Raw genomic sequence first — 16147 nt, 5'->3', positions numbered from 1 at the left:
ATCATCCCCAATAACAGGCAGTGAAATCACCCACAATAACAGGCAGCGAAATCACCCCCAATAACAGGCAGCTAAATCATCCCCAATAACAGGCAGCTAAATCATCCCAAATAACAGGCAGCGAAATCACCCCCAATAACAGGCAGCTAAATCATCCCCAATAACAGGCAGTGAAATCATCCCCAATAACAAGCAGCTAAATCATCCCCAATAACAGGCAGCGAAATCACCCCCAATAACAGGCAGCTAAATCACCCCCAATAACAGGCAGCGAAATCACCCCCAATAACAGGCAGCTAAATCATCCCCAATAACAGGCAGCGAAATCACCCCCAATAACAGGCAGCTAAATCATCCCCAATAACAGGCAGCTAAATCACCCCCAATAACAGGCAGCTAAATCATCCACAATAACAGGCAGCAAAATCACCCCAATTAACAGGCAGCTAAATCATCCCCAATAACAGGCAGCGAAATCACCCCCAATAACAGGCAGCTAAATCACCCCCAATAACAGGCAGCTAAATCATCCCCAATAACAGGCAGCGAAATCACCCCCAACAACAGGCAGCTAAATCACCCCCAATAACAGGCAGCTAAATCATCCCCAATAACAGGCAGCGAAATCATCCCCAATAGCAGGCAGCGAAATCACCACCAATAACAGGCAGCTAAATCACCCCAATAACAGGCAGCTAAATCACCCCCAATAACCGGCAGCGAAATCACCCACAATAACAGGCAGCGAAATCACCCCCAATAACAGGCAGCTAAATCATCCCCAATAACAGGCATCGAAATCACCCCCAATAACAGGCAGCTAAATCATCCCCAATAACAGGCAGCTAAATCACCCTCAATACCAGGCAGCGAAATCACCCCCAATAACAGGCAGCTAAATCACCCCCAATAACAGGCAGCAAAATCACCCCCAATAACCGGCAGCAAAATCACCCCCAATAACAGGCAGCTAAATCATCCCCAATAACAGGCATCGAAATCACCCCCAATAACAGGCAGCTAAATCATCCCCAATAACAGGCAGCTAAATCACCCTCAATACCAGGCAGCGAAATCACCCCCAATAACAGGCAGCTAAATCACCCCCAATAACAGGCAGCGAAATCACCCCCAATAACCGGCAGCAAAATCACCCACAATAACAGGCAGCTAAATCACCCCCAATAACAGGCAGCGAAATCATCCCCAATATCAGGCAGCTAAATCACCCCCAATAACAGGCAGCGAAATCACCCCCAATACCAGGCAGCTAAATCACCCCCAATAACAGGCAGCGAAATCACCCCCAATAACCGGCAGCGAAATCACCCACAATAACAGGCAGGTAAATCACCCCCAATAACAGGCAGCAAAATCATCCCCAATAACAGGCAGCTAAATCACCCCCAATAACAGGCAGCTAAATCACCCCCAATACCAGGCAGTGAAATCATCCACAATAACAGCACGGTAGCACAGTGGTTAGCACCATTGCTTCATAGCTCCAGGTTCCCAGGTTCGATTCCCGGCTTGGGTCACTGTCCGTGCGGAGTCTGCACATCCTCCCCGTGACTGCGTGGGTTTCCTCCGGGTGCTCCGGTTTCCTCCCACAGTCCAAAGATGTGCAGGTTAGGTGGATTGGCCATGATAAATTGCCCTTAGTTTCCAAAATTGCCCTTAGTGTCCAAAATTGCCCTTAGTGTTGGGTTGGGTTATGGGGATCGGGTGGAGGTGTGGGCTTGGGTAGGGTGCTCTTTCCAAGAGCTGGTGCAGACTCGATGGGCTGAATGGCCCCCTTCTGCACTGTAAATTCTATGAACAGGCAGCTAAATCATCCCCAATAACAGGCAGCTAAATCACCCCCAATAACAGGCAGCTAAATCATCCCAAATCGCCCAGCCCACTGCATTAACCAGCTGCTAGTTGGGATTCAGAAGCTGAACCCACCCCAACACTCCGCCTTTCGCCAACACTGCTATTTCCCAGAGCTTTTCAATCTATTTCTCTTCACATTGGACATCCTGAGAACTATGTTCAGCATTTCCCAAATCACTGACCAACCGACCAACCCCCTGGGAATGTGGACCTGCTCCCGCTAGACAGCGGCTGGACTCTGGCGCTGGGGTCCATCCCAGAAACTACGATATGGACCCTTGAACGGGCACCCCGATAGTGAGGAGGAGGGAGGGGGGGGGAGGGGGTCAGGAGGGCGGAGGGGGGGGGGGGGGGGGGTCGGTGCTGCGCTGGACCACACACACAGTCCCTACCTTCCAGGGTGAGGGGTAGTGAGGGTGCCTCCCTCCCTGGCGATGTGCTCTTTGCAGCAATGTTTCACATCGGACTTGCCACAATTTTGCTCTTTTCAAATGATGTCCACCGTCAGATCGCAGCCGCCAGCGACTAAAATCCCCAACCAGGGACTCTGCCAATCACAAACTTGCAACCTCAGGCCAATCCTCGCCGCCTATCCTGCAGTCGAGCTCTGGTCTCTGGGGCAATGTTCACCCTCTCCCTCCAACCCTGCCCCACAGCACAGGGACTGTACCAGGGACACACATCCCCTCCCTCGCCCCCGTCCCCTCCCTCCCCATCCCCTCCACCACCCCCTCCCTTCACATCCCCCACCCCCTCCCCCATGCCCTCCACCCCCACCCCTCCCCCTGCTCCACCCCCTCCGTACCCCCATTCCCTCCCCTCCCTCCCCTCACCCCCCCCTCCCACCCCCCTCCCTTCACATCCCCCACCCCTCCCCCATCCCCTCCACCCCCACCCCTCCCCCTGCTCCACCCCCTCCGTACCCCCATTCCCTCCCCTCCCTCCCCCTCCCCCTCCCCACCCCCTCCGTACCCCCATTCCCTCGCCTCCCTCCCCTCCCCTCCCCCCTCCCCATCCCCTCCCTACCCCATCCCCTCTTCTCCCTCCCCGCATCCCCTCCCCCCATCCACTCCCCATTCCCTCCCTCCACTCCCCTCCCCCACCCCACCCAAGCCCACGCCTCCACCCTATCCTCGTGCTGCCGTGAAGCAACAGTGCTAACCACTGTGCTAGCGTGCTGCCCTTCCCTCCCCGCCCCCTCCCCTCCTCCCCCTTCGGACATTTCGCTCGGGTTCGATTCTGGAGGTTTTCCCATTGCAGCAGGGGGTCTCTCACAGACAGCAGCGAGTAGCTGCCCCTTTGCAATGTGAGGCTGGGTTTAAAATGGGCAGAACTCAGGGAGTGAATTCCACCCGTTAGAAACACAACAGCGAGTGTGTCAGTGACTCCAACCCCATTTCATTCCGGGATTGAGGCTCTGGACTAGCTCCCGCTTTACCGCGATGCGATCCCAGAGACGCCCTGCCCCTGGGGTCTACATGTCCTCACCAGCAGACAGGGCCAGCTCGCTGCAGCCACCCTGCTCGCCCCTCTCACCGCCAGCCAGCCCCAGCGCCCTGACACTCCCGCCGCTGCAGCCGCCGCAACTTCGCCGGAGGAGCGGCGAAAACCAAAAGAGGAAATTCTTCCAATGCCCAGGCAAGATAGCGCAAATCTTTTAATCCTGTCTGGGAAGGGTGGGGGTGCGGGAGGGGGGGGGGGTACTCCTGGTCTGGGGGTCTGGGGGGGGGGGCAATCCTGGTCTGGGTGTGTGTGTGTGTGGGGGGGGTATTCCTGGTCTGGGGGTGTGAGGGTGTGGGGGGGTATTCCTGGTCTGGGGTGTGGGGGGTTATCCCCTGTGTGGGGGTGTGAGGGTGTGTGTGTGTGGGGGGGGGGGGGTAATCCCCTGGTCTGGGAGTGTGGGTGTATGGGGTGGGGGGCTAATCCCCTGGTCTGGGAGTGTGGGGGTGTGGGGGGTGTAATCCCCTGGTCTGGGAGTGTGGGGGTGTGGGGAGGGGGGTAAACCCCTGGTCTGGGAGTGTGTGGGGGGGTGTAATCCCCTGGTCTGGGAGTGTGGGGTGTGGGGAGGGGGGTAATCCCCTGGTCTGGGAGTGTGGGGGTGTGGGGGGTGTAATCCCCTGGTCTGAGAGTGTGGGGGTGTGGGGGGGGGGGGGTAAACCCCTGGTCTGGGAGTGTGGGGGTGTGGGGGGAGTAATCCCCTGGTCTGGGAGTGTGGCGGTGTGGGAGGTGGAGGTAATCCCCTGGTCTGGGAGTGTGGGGGTTGTGGTAAACCACTGTTGCACCTGTATTAGGTGATGTACAGTAGGACCTGTACTACAGGTTTGCCGGTAGTCCCTGCCTGTTGGCTCCGCCCTGGAGGCGGGGTATAAATATGCGTGTCCTCCAGCCAGCAGCCATTTCGCCAGCTGCTGTGGGAGGCCACACATCTGATAGCAATAAAGCCTCAGTTGGATTCAACTATCGTCTTTGTCCAATTGATCGTGCCTCAATTTATTGCCATCAGTTTCTAAGGATGGACCTCCGTATCAAACCGGATCGCCTGCAGCTGGATCCGCACTCAAGTGACGCCAGGAAGGACTTCCAGCACTGGCTAGCTTGCTTCGAAGCGTATATCAACGCGGCACCAACCCTGTTCCGGAGGCTCAGAAGATTCAGATTTTATATTCCAGGTTGAGCTCCAAAGTCTTCCCATTAATCCAGGACGCTCCGAACTACGCCGAAGCCAGGACTCGACTCAAGGACAACTACGCCCAGAAAATGAACACGCTCTTCGCCAGGCACGCACTCGCCACTCGCTCTCAACTCCCTGGTGAGTCCAAAGAAGACTTCTGGCGGGCCCTAATCCCACTAGTCCGGGACTGCGACTGTCAGGCCGTTACGGCCACGGAACACTCAGACCTCCTTATGCGGGATGCTTTTGTGACTGGAATTGGGTCAGATCTCATAAGCCAGTGGGTCCTAGAAGGGGCCACGTGCGGTCTCGCAGAGACTAAAACGCTAGCGCTCTCCATGACGGTCGCCCTGCGCAACGTCCAGTTCTACACCCCCAGCCGCATGGCCCACCCCTCCTATGCTTCATGGACCCCACAGACAGCCACCCCAGCGGGGGCGCTGCCCACCCAATACGCCTGCGCTGCACGCCAGCCAGCGAACCCTGGGGGCCCCGATGCTATTTTTGCGGCCAACAGAAGCACCCCCGCCAACGCTGCCTGGCCCGCACTGCCCTTCGTAAAGCTTGCGGGAAGAAGGGCCACTTCGCCGCGGTATGCCAGGCCTGCTCAGGAGCTGCTATCGCCCCCACCCCCCTTGGTCATGGACAATATCCCCCCTCAGACCACATGTGGCCAGTGGGCACCACCATCTTCCCCTCCGTGCAACACGTGCGTTTCATGGGCGCCACCATCTTGTTCCACCCCCACAATGTGTGTTCCGTGGGTGCCGCCATTTTGTAACCCTCAAGGTCTTCGGGCGCCGCCATCTTGTCTACCCCTCAGCACATGGGCACCACCAGCGTTCCAGGACCTGGGCTCACCAGCCGTCCCATTACCCGACGACCAACCAAGATTCGCCTCCATGTCAATCGACCAGTCTCGTCCGCATAACCTGACCAACGCATCCACCAGCGTGAAAGTCGACGGCCATGTAACCTCCTGCCTGCTGGACTCCGGGAGCACCGAAAGCTTCATACACCCGGATACGGAAGTCCACATCTGGGGTGTCGCTCCCGACTTGGCTTGCAGCTCCGGAAACTGTGCTTCTCCGTAAGCACGTCCGGCTCCACAAGGCGGACCCGTTGGTGGAGAGGGTGCACTTGCTCCACGCAAACCCCCAGTACGCCTACATGGCGTTCCCTGATGGCCGCCAGGATACTGTCTCCCTCAGGGACCTGGCACCAGCAGGTTCCAGCCCCACACCCCCTCCGCCCCCGGCGCCACCCTCCCCTCCCCCGTCGCTCCCAACAGCACCCCTCCCGGACCATCCGTCGTCCCCCCCGCTCACGACCGACGATGAAGAGGATTTCGGCACGCTCCCGGAGTCACCATCGACCAGATCAGCACCAACATCGCCGACACCACTGCGTCGCTCCCAGAGGATCATCAAGGCCCCGGATCGACTAAACCTCTGAGCGGTCCACCGGACATCAAAGGACATTTGTTTGCTCAAATCTTGTAAATATTAACTCATTGTTGTATATAGTTATCCACCAACGCCACCGGACTCAATTTTTAACAGGGGGTGAATGTGGTAAACCACTGTTGCACCTGTATTAGGTGATGTACAGTAGGACCTGTACTACAGGTTCGCCGGTAGTCCCTGCTTGTTGGCTCCGCCCAGGAGGCGGGGTATAAATATGCGTGTCCTCCAGCCAGCAGCCATTTCGCCAGCTGCTGTGGGAGGCTACACATCTGATAGCAATAAAACCTCTGTTGGATTCAACTATCGTCTTTGTCCAATTGATGGTGCCTCAGGGGTGTGTGTGGGGCGGGGTTAATCCCCTGGTCTGGGAGTGTGGGGAGGGGGTTGTGGGGGGTAATCCCCTGGTCTGGGAGTGGGGGGGTAAACCCCTGGTCTGGGGGTGTGGGTGGTGGGGGGGGTTAATCCCCTGGGCTGGGGGGGAGGGGGGCTGCCGGGCTCCAGTTTGGAGAATCCGGGCAGACCCACAAACTCCAATCGGTCTTCCTGGGATAATTAGTGAAAGAGTGCGGGGCATTGTCAGCTCAGAGCCTGCTCTTTATCCAAATGCCCTTGCTCAGGCCCTCACAAATATCCCAGTTATTTGCCAACACCAAGGGGGTGGGTGGGGGAGTGAGGGGTGCCCTCAGGGTGGGAAATAAACAATTGTTTTGTTTCTTGACCAATTGGGGGGTGGGGGGTCCAAACGAACACCGGTCACATTGGACAGTCTTTGAAACTGTTTAGGATGTCCCTGTGCTGTGGGTACGGGGTAGCGGCTGGCACTGTGAGCCGGCTCCTGCCCACTGCTGTGGGTACGGGGTAGCGGCTGGCACTGTGAGCCGGCTCCTGCCCGTTGCTGTGGGTACGGGGTAGCGGCTGGCACTGTGAGCCGGCTCCTGCCCGTTGCTGTGGGTACGGGGTAGCGGCTGGCACTGTGAGCCGGCTCCTGCCCGTTGCTGTGGGTATGGGGTAGCGGCTGAGCCGGCTCCTGCCCTCTGCTGTGGGTATGGGGTAGCGGCTGGCACTGTGAGCCGGCTCCTGCCCGTTGCTGTGGGTATGGGGTAGCGGCTGAGCCGGCTCCTGCCCTCTGCTGTGGGTATGGGGTAGCGGCTGGCACTGTGAGCCGGCTCCTGCCCGTTGCTGTGGGTACGGGGTAGCGGCTGGCACTGTGAGCCGGCTCCTGCCCGTTGCTGTGGGTATGGGGTAGCGGCTGGCACTGTGAGCCGGCTCCTGCCCGTTGCTGTGGGTATGGGGTAGCGGCTGGCACTGTGAGCCGGCTCCTGCCCGTTGCTGTGGGTACGGGGTAGCGGCTGGCACTGTGAAGGCCATTGATTTTACACCACATTGTGACAGGAAACCCCCCAGGGGGACTGAGGGTTCATCCAGGCACAACTGGCTTGTTTAGTGCTGGGAGCCAAACCGAACGAGTGGAGAATAACTATTCCGGGAAAATGGGACAACTCCGACAGCATTTGTCCAAAGACACACTGAATTCTCAGAAGCCTTTTGACATTTCAGTTTCACAGACCCCACTTTCCCAGAACAGACCGGGATTGTGATCAAAATAGACACTCCACCGATTCCCATTGAACTGGGCACAGTCTCATAAACCAATACATGCGTCCAACTAACCTACCCTGAGATATGAGGCTGCAAGAAGAGTTTATGACCAACTTCTCAACATGTCTAAGTGACAGAAAGGGCCACATCAGAGGCGCGAATAACAATGAACGGAAATGACCCAGCATAGTTGAAAATGATTGGGAAAGAATTCAGAGGTTTCTGTGGGAGTCAGTGAGAATCAATCACTCAGTGATTGTTAAAAGTGGTCATTAAAATGTATAGCTGCATTGATGAACCTTTCACACTGATCTGAATCCAATTGCGTTGAAGACAATTTGCCATTTATGTAGCGAGCGGGGACGGTCGCTGAATGTTTAAACCATCATTCGGGGTTAGCCCGGGAGAGGAAAATCTTCCGGATTTGAAGAGAGAAAGGCGGATTGCGGGCGGACGGTGGCGCAAGTTCCACATCAGTGAATGCTGAATGGCTGCAATACCCACAGCAACATCTCTGCAGAGCGCTGCACACATTCCAAATGTTTGGTTAAAAGAAAACCCCAAAGAATCAGCAGTCATGTCCCAATGTCCCTCTGAATCCTCCCTGTGACAAGAACCATTTTAAAATAGATTTACAGACAAAAATCGACTGTGTCTTTCTAATGAGTTGCCCAGGACTCTCGCCCAGTAAGTGTAAAAGCATTTTACCCATTGACACGTTTGCTCATTTTACACAGCACAGCTCAACAAAGCTCCAGAAATATTCTAAATCCTCAGCACTGGGTTACAGGCTGAATTTTCTTTTCAAAATTGACTATCTTTCAAGCTATCGAAACGATTCCATCATTTCTATTTGCTAGGAGTAATATTGTTTCGCCACATGGAGTTCTTATTGTATTACAGTGGAAAGGGATTATCTACTTTGAATGGCCTGTGAAGCGATTTTCATTATTGCCCATTTATTCTGGGTAATCGCAGAGTCATACAGTACAGTAGAGGCTCTTCGGCCCACCGAGTCAGCACCGACAAAACTACACTCAATCTACACAGATCCCACTTCCCAGCACTTGGTCCATACCGTTGAAAGTTATGACATTGCAAGTGCTCATCCACCTGCTTTTTAAGGGTGATGAGGTTTTCCGCCTGTACTCCCCTCCCCCCAGACAGTGCAGTCCAGACCGACCCCCCCCCCCCCCCCCCGTGAAAATATTGTTCCTCAAATCTCCTCTACTCCTCCTGTCCCTCACCTTAAAATGATGCCCCCTGATAATTGACCCTTCCGCCAAGAGGAACAGATGTTGCCTATCCACCCTGTCCACATCCCTCATACCACTCAATCAGGATCTCTCAGCCTTCTCTGCTCTAAAGACAACGACCCAAGACCAGAGGGTAAGAGGAAGATGCAGCCATATCATACAGTTGCTGTTCTTTGTACGCTGGGTGGGACCTAGCCAGTGCTGGGAGGCACACACTGGACCAACTTTAGATATTAACTGCAGATAATGCAGGTCTGTGGCAGCATGGCTCGGAGTGACCACCACACAATGCTTCTGGAAGAAAAAGTCTGAAATTGAAGAACCCTTCATTGTGTTGTGTGGCATTACCATCATGATAAATGTGATAGATCAAGGGGTAAAAAACATTTGTGGGATGGCATACAGGCCACCTAACTGCAGTGGTAATGTTGGGAATAGCATTATTCAGGAAATCAGAGATGCATGTGATAAAGGAACAACTGTGATTATGGGTGACTTTAATCTGCATATAGATTGTGTGAGTCAATCTAGTCACTCGAGGAGGAATTTCCGGAGTGTGTACGGGATGGTTTTCTTGATCAATACATTGAGGAACCAACAAGGGGACAGACCAACTTGGACTGGATATTGTGCAATGAAAAAGGGTTATTTGGCAATCTGATGGTGAGAGATCCCTTGGGGATGAGTGACCATAATATGGTAGAATTCATTATCAGAGTGAATAGTGAGATCGTTGATTCTGAGACCAAGGTCCCGAACCTCAATCAATGTAACTATGATGGTATGAGGCATGAGCTGGCTATGAGAGACTGGGAAACATTACTGAAAGGAACGACAGTGGACAGGCAATGGCAGGTATTCAAGGAATGAGTAGATGAACTCCAAAAGTTGTTTATTCCTATTTGGTGCAAGAGTAGAAAGGGGACTGTCGTCAAACCGTGACTTACAAGAGAAACTAGTGATAGTTTCAAAGAAGAGGCATACAAATTAGCAAGAAAAAGCAATAGACCTGAGGATTGAGGACAGTTTAAAATTCAGCAAAGGCAGACCAAAGGATTGATGAAGAAGGAGAAAATACGATCCATCCCGATCTTCAAAGCTCTCGACAACTAATCATGGCATTCGTATGGGGGGGGGGAAGAATGCTAGGATCCCAAAGAAGGTCCTACAAAAAACAAAATCCAGAGGTGGGTGGGGGGGGGGCTAGCCCTCCCAAACCTACAATTCCACCACTGGGCGGCGACGGCCAAGCGAATAAGGGGATGGCTCAAGGAGCCAGAAGCCAGGTGGGTGGGCGCAGAAGAGACCTCCTGCATGTGGACCTCCCTCTGGGCCCTCGCCACGGCGGCACTCCCATCCCACCCAAAAAACACTCCAGCAGCCCGGTGGTGATAGCCACCCTCCAGTCCTGGAACCAACTACGGCAGCAATTTGGCCTGACCAAAATGTTGGACAAAGCTCCCATCTGCAACAACCATAGGTTCACACCAGCGTCGACTGATGCCACCTTTAAAAAGTGGGGACAGGACGGAGGGACACTGACAGTCAGGGACCTATACACTGACGGCAGGATCGCAACACTGGATGAACTGACAGAGAAATTCGAGCTAGCCAGGGGAACAAGCTAAGGTACCTGCAACTCAAAACTTCCTACGAAAGGAGACAAGGACGTACCCACAACGGCCACGACAGACATTACTGGAAGAGTTACTGGACACAAGCATCCTAGATAAAAGGAACTGTAGCGACATGTATGAGCGACTGGTAGAAAGGGCAGACACCGTATTGGATGCAACAAGAATGAAATGGGAGAAAGACCTGGTGATTGAAATAGGGTGGGGACTCTGGACCGAAGCACTGCATAGGGTCAACTCCACCTCTACGTGCACAAGGCTCAGTCTGACGTAACTAAAAGTGGTACATAGAGCCCACTTAACAAGAACCCGTATGAGTAGGTTCTTCCCGGAGGTGGAGCATAGATGTGAAGGAGGCCCGGCCAACCATGCCCACATGTTCTGGTCTTGCCCCAGACCTGCAGGGTACTGGACTGCCTTCTTCGAGGCAATGTCCAAAGTGGTGGGGATGAGGGTGGAGCCATGCCCGAAAGTGGCGGACTTAGGGGTATCAGACCAGCCAGATCTATTCCTGGGGAGGTGGGTGGATGCCCTTGCCTTTGCTTCCCTGATCGCCCGCCGTAGAGTCCTGTTCAGCTGGTGGCCAGCAGCACCACCCAAAGCTGCTGTCCAATCTCTCAGAATCTCTCCAAATGGAGAAAATCAAATTCACCATCCGAGGGTCAGACAACGGCTTCCACAGAACGTGGGAGCCAGTCACCCAATTGTTCCGGGACCTGTATATGGCCAACAAGCAAGCAGAAGAATAGCCAGGTAGCCAAGAATCAGGGGAAAGTAGCCAAGGCGTGAGAGGGAGGGATAGATCGGGAGAGCTGGGGGGGACAGCTAAACCAAAGAGGAAAGAAAGGCGAACCACAGGAGAAGGGGAGGGGGGAAGGGGGCAGAAGTGGGGGAAGGGGGGGGGGGGAAGAGTGCGGAGACAGGGAACAATAGAGGGGAACCAATATTGCCAATTGTACAGAGTTGCTGCTATTGAGCTGGTGCGTTATACCCTACCAGTTACTTTATTTTATTTTATGTTTTTTCTTTTTCTGGTATGTTTGTGTGTGCTCTTCTCTTCTATATTATATATATATATATCTGTGTACATAACGGTAAATATACTTTGTTCAAAAACCCAATAAAAATACATTTATTTAAAAAAGGAGAAAATACAATTTGAAATAAGCTAACGAGGAACATAAGAAGTGGCTGTAAAACTTTCTATAGGTAAGTAAAGAGAAAAAGATTGATAAAAACTAATGCAGGCCCCTTACAGCCAGAAACGGGGGAATTCGTAACAGGGAACAAAGAAATGGCTGAGGAACTAAAGTTGTACTTTGTTTCTGTCTTCACAAATCAAGACATGAATAATGTACCAAATCCTCCGCATCTTGAGGGGTCGAGCCCTAACCTTGAGGGGCTAGGCCCGCGCCGGACTGATTTCCGCCCCGCCAGCTGGCGGAAAAGGCCTTTGGTGCCCCGCCAGCTGGTGCGGAAATGACATTGCCGGGCGGCGCATGCGCAGGAGCGTGAGCAGCCGCACACGGCATCCCCGCGCATGCGCTGTGGAGGGTGTCTCTTCCGCCACTACCATGGTGGAGACCGTGGCGAAGGCGGAAGGAAAAGAGTGCCCCCACGGCACAGGCCCGCCCGTAGATCGGTGGGCCCCGATCGCGGGCCAGGCCATCGTGGGGGCACCCCCCGGGGCCAGATTGCCCGCGCCCCCCCAGGACCCCGGAGCACACCCGCGCCGCCTTGTCCCGCTGGTAAGAGAGGTGGTTTAATCCACGCCGGCGGGACAGGCATTCTAGCAGCGGGACTTCGGCCCATCCGGGCCGGAGAATCGCGGGGGGGGGGGGGCCGCCAACTGGCGCGGCGCGATTCCCGCCCCCGCCGAATCTCCGGTGCCAGAGAATTCGGCAACCGGTGGGGGCAGGATTCACGCCAGCCCCCGGCGATTCTCCGACCCGGCGGGGGGTCGGAGAATCTCGCCCAGGAGATCCACTGGTGGTCATTTTCCAAAATTCTTTGGACTCTGGAAGGTTCCTATAGTTTGGAGGGTAGCTAATATTACCCCGCTATTCAAAAAGGGAGGTAGAGTGAAAGCAGGGAACTACAGACTAGTGAGCCTAACGTCGGTATTAGGGAAGTTGCTGGAGTCCATTATCAAGGATTTCTTAGCACAGCATTTGGAAAGCAGCGGTGTAATCAGACAAAGTCAGCATGGATTTAGGAAAGGAAAATCATGCTTGCTAAATCTACTAGAATTCTTTGAAGATGTAACTAGTAGAGTTGACCAGGGAGAACCGGTGGATGTGGTTTATTTAGACTTTCAGAAGGCTTTCAACAAGGTCTCACATAGCAGATTATTATGTAAAGTTAAAACAATTGGATTGCAGGTCGTGTCTTGAGATGGATAGAAAGCTGGCTAGCAGACAGGAATCAAAATGTTGAAATAAATTGGTGTTTTTCCGATTAGCAGGCAGTGACTAGTGGGGTACTGCAGGGATCTGTGCTAGGACCCCAACTGTTCACATTATATATTCATGATTTGGACGAGGGAACTAAATGTATTATCTCCAAATTTGCAGATGATACAAAGTTGGGTGGGAGGGTGAGCTGTGAGGAGGATTCAAAGATGCTTCGGCGGGATTTGGACAGGCTGAGTGGGTGGGTATATGCATGGCAGATGCAATATATTGTGGATAAATGTGAGGTTATCCACTTCAGTAGCAAAAATAGGATGGCAGATTATTATTAGAATGGGTGTATATTGAGAGAGGCGGATACCCAGCGAGACCTTGGTGTTCTCGTGTATCAGCCGCTGAAAGTAAGCGCGCAGGTACAGCAGGCAGGAAAGAAGGCAAATGGTATGTTGGCCTTCACAGCGAGAGGATTTGAGTATAGGAATAGGGATGTTTTACTGCAATTGTATCGGGCATTGGTGAGGCCACACCTGGAGTATTGTGGGCAGTTTTGGGTCCTTATCTGAGGAAGGATGTTCTTGCTGTGGAGGGAGAGCAGCGAAGGTTTACCAGACTGATTCCTGGGATGGCGGGACTGTCATATGAGGAGAGACTAAGTTGATTAGGAATATATTTATCGGAGTTTAGAAGAGTGAAAGCGGATCTCATAGAAACTTGCACAATTCTAATAAATGTAAGGATCATCTTGTAAATCCTTGTCAGTCCTCTTGTGTTCCTTTGTAACTTCTGTCCTTTTTGGCTTTTAACTTTTGTCTCTGGACAGTTACTGAAACACCTCCGGTACAAGGTGCTATATGGTCTGGCCCAAGGAGACCCCTCAGAGCAATGTGCTATTTGGTTTGGTCTAGTGATGTCACATTTGTAAAATATAAATTTAAAGTACCCAATTTTATTTTCCAATTAAGGGGCAATTTAGCGTGGCAAATCGACCTACCCTGCACATCTTTGGGTTGTGGAGGTGAGACCCACACAGACACGGGGAGAATGTGCAAACTCCACATGGACAGTGACCCGGGGATGGGATCGAACCCGAGTCCTTGGCGCCGTAAGGCAGCAATGCATCGCTACAGGAATTCCTCAGCTTTCCACCAATGACCTTCCTTCCAACATAAGGTCAGATGTGGGGATGTTCGCTGATGATTGCACAATTCATAGCTTCACAGACACTGAAGCATTCCACGTGAACATGCAGCAGGACCTTGACAGTATCCTTGCTTGGACTGGCAAGTGGCAAGGATCATTCACAGCAAACACGTGCCAGGTAATGACCATTTTCTACAAGAGGGAATCTAACCACCACCCCTTGACAGTCAATGGTATTACCATCACTGAATACCCCACTATCAACAATATATAACACAATGGTTAGCACTGTTGCCTCACAGCGCCAGGGACCTTGGTTCAATTCCAGCCTTGGGTGACTGACTGTGTGGAGTTTTTACATTCTCCCCTTGTCTGCGAGGGTTTCCTCCGGGTCCTCCGGTTTCCTTGCATAGTCAAAATATGTGCAGGTTAGGTGGATGTTAAATTGTCCCTTAGTGTCCAAAAGGTTATGTGGGGTTACTGGGTTACGGGATAGGTTGAGGACGTGGGCCTAGGTTGGGTGCTCTTTCAGAGGGCCGGAACAGACTTGATGGTCCGAATGGTCTCTTCTGCACTATAATAATTCTGTGATTCCATAGTTAGACCTAGGACACAATCCTGAGGAATTCCTGTAGTGAAGTTCTGGGACTGAGATGGCTGACTTCGAACAACCACAACTATCTTTCTTTGTGCCGGGTATGACTCCAACAAGTGGAGAGTTTCCCCCCGATTCCCATTGACTCCAGTTTAGCTCGGGCTCATTGATGCCACATTTGATCAAATATTGGCTTCCGTCAAGGGCAGTCACTCTCACCTCACTTCTGGAGCCATGATGTGTTTCTGGAACAGACCTCTTCTTTCACCTGAGGAAGGAGCAGCGCTCCGAAAGCTAGTGACATCGAAACAAACCTGTTGGACTTTAACCTGGTGTTGTAAGACTTCTTACTGTGCACACCTCTGGAGTTCAGCTCTTTTGTCCATGTTTGAATCAAAGCCTGTCCACTAGCTACAAGGCACAAGTCAGGAGTGTGATGGAATACTCTCCATTTGCCTGGTCGAGCGCAGCTCCAACAACACTCAAGAAGCTCAACACCATCCAGGACAAAGCAACCCCGCTTGATTGCTTCTCCTTCCACAAACATTCAAACCCTCCACCACCGATGAACAGTGACAGCCGTGTATACCATCTACAAGATGCACTGCAGTAACTCACCAAGATTCCTTAGGCAGCACCTTCCAAACCCACGACCACTACCATCTAGAAGGACAAGAGTAGCAGATACCTGGGAACCCCACCACCTGGAGATTGCCCTCCAAATCACTCACCATCCTGACTTGGAGATTTATTGGCTGTTCCTTCACTGTCGCTGGGTCAAAATATTGGAACTTCATCCCTAACAGCATTGTGGGTGTACCTACAGCACATGGACTGCAGCGGCTCAAGAAGGCAGCTCACCACTGCTTTCCCAAGGGCAATTAAGGATGAGCAACAAATGTTGGCCTCGCCAACGAAGCCCACATCCCGTAAATATTAATTTTAAAAAGTACTGCTTGTTTACATGTATATGAAAATCGAGCAGCTGAGTAACGTGCGCCAGATTTTCCCCAGTGAGAAATGAACCTTCTCTTGCTTAGTGCACTGGGAAAGGGCAGAGTGAGAATGGTGTCAGTTATAGACTCAATACAATGCAGCATGGAATGACAAGGACAGTGTAAGCCACAATAAATCAACCAGGTCTAATCTCGATTTAAATGTCAAGAAATCACCTTATCCCTAACTGCAGACATGCCTAGAGTATCATTGCAGATCAAACCTTGAATAACTGAGTGCGGAAATGCTTAGAAGTACTGAACTAAGACAATACTCATGTTAGTTAATAACTATAAATGAATCAAGGGTTTGACCTCCGGGACTGAGGCGGAATCATTGGGGGGGATCTTTTTGATTTTGATTTGATTTGATTTATTATTGTCACAGATATCAGTATACAGTGAAAAGTGCTGTTTCTTGCATGCTATACAGACAACACATACCGTACATAGGGAGGGAAGGAGAGACTACAGAATGTAATGTTACAGTCATAACTAGGGTGTA

At 52.5% G+C, this 16147-nt stretch overlaps 1 protein-coding gene across 1 annotated transcript in view; it reads right to left on the bottom strand.

Moving 5' to 3' along the window:
- Window positions 1-2432, bottom strand: part of chrm2a (cholinergic receptor, muscarinic 2a) — a 113552-nt gene extending 111120 nt beyond the window's left edge. Inside the window, exon 1 of the mRNA XM_072485362.1 lies at window positions 2268-2432. The gene's annotated coding sequence lies outside the window, so the exon portion shown is untranslated. The remainder of the gene's footprint in view (window positions 1-2267) is intronic.
- Window positions 2433-16147: the final 13715 nt, after the last annotated feature.

The sequence above is a fragment of the Scyliorhinus torazame genome, chromosome 19 (assembly GCF_047496885.1).
Source record: "Scyliorhinus torazame isolate Kashiwa2021f chromosome 19, sScyTor2.1, whole genome shotgun sequence".
In the NCBI taxonomy this organism is placed as follows: Eukaryota; Metazoa; Chordata; class Chondrichthyes; order Carcharhiniformes; family Scyliorhinidae; genus Scyliorhinus; species Scyliorhinus torazame.
The sequence above is the reverse complement of the archived record's forward strand: the minus strand, read 5'-3'. Positions and strand labels throughout refer to the sequence as shown.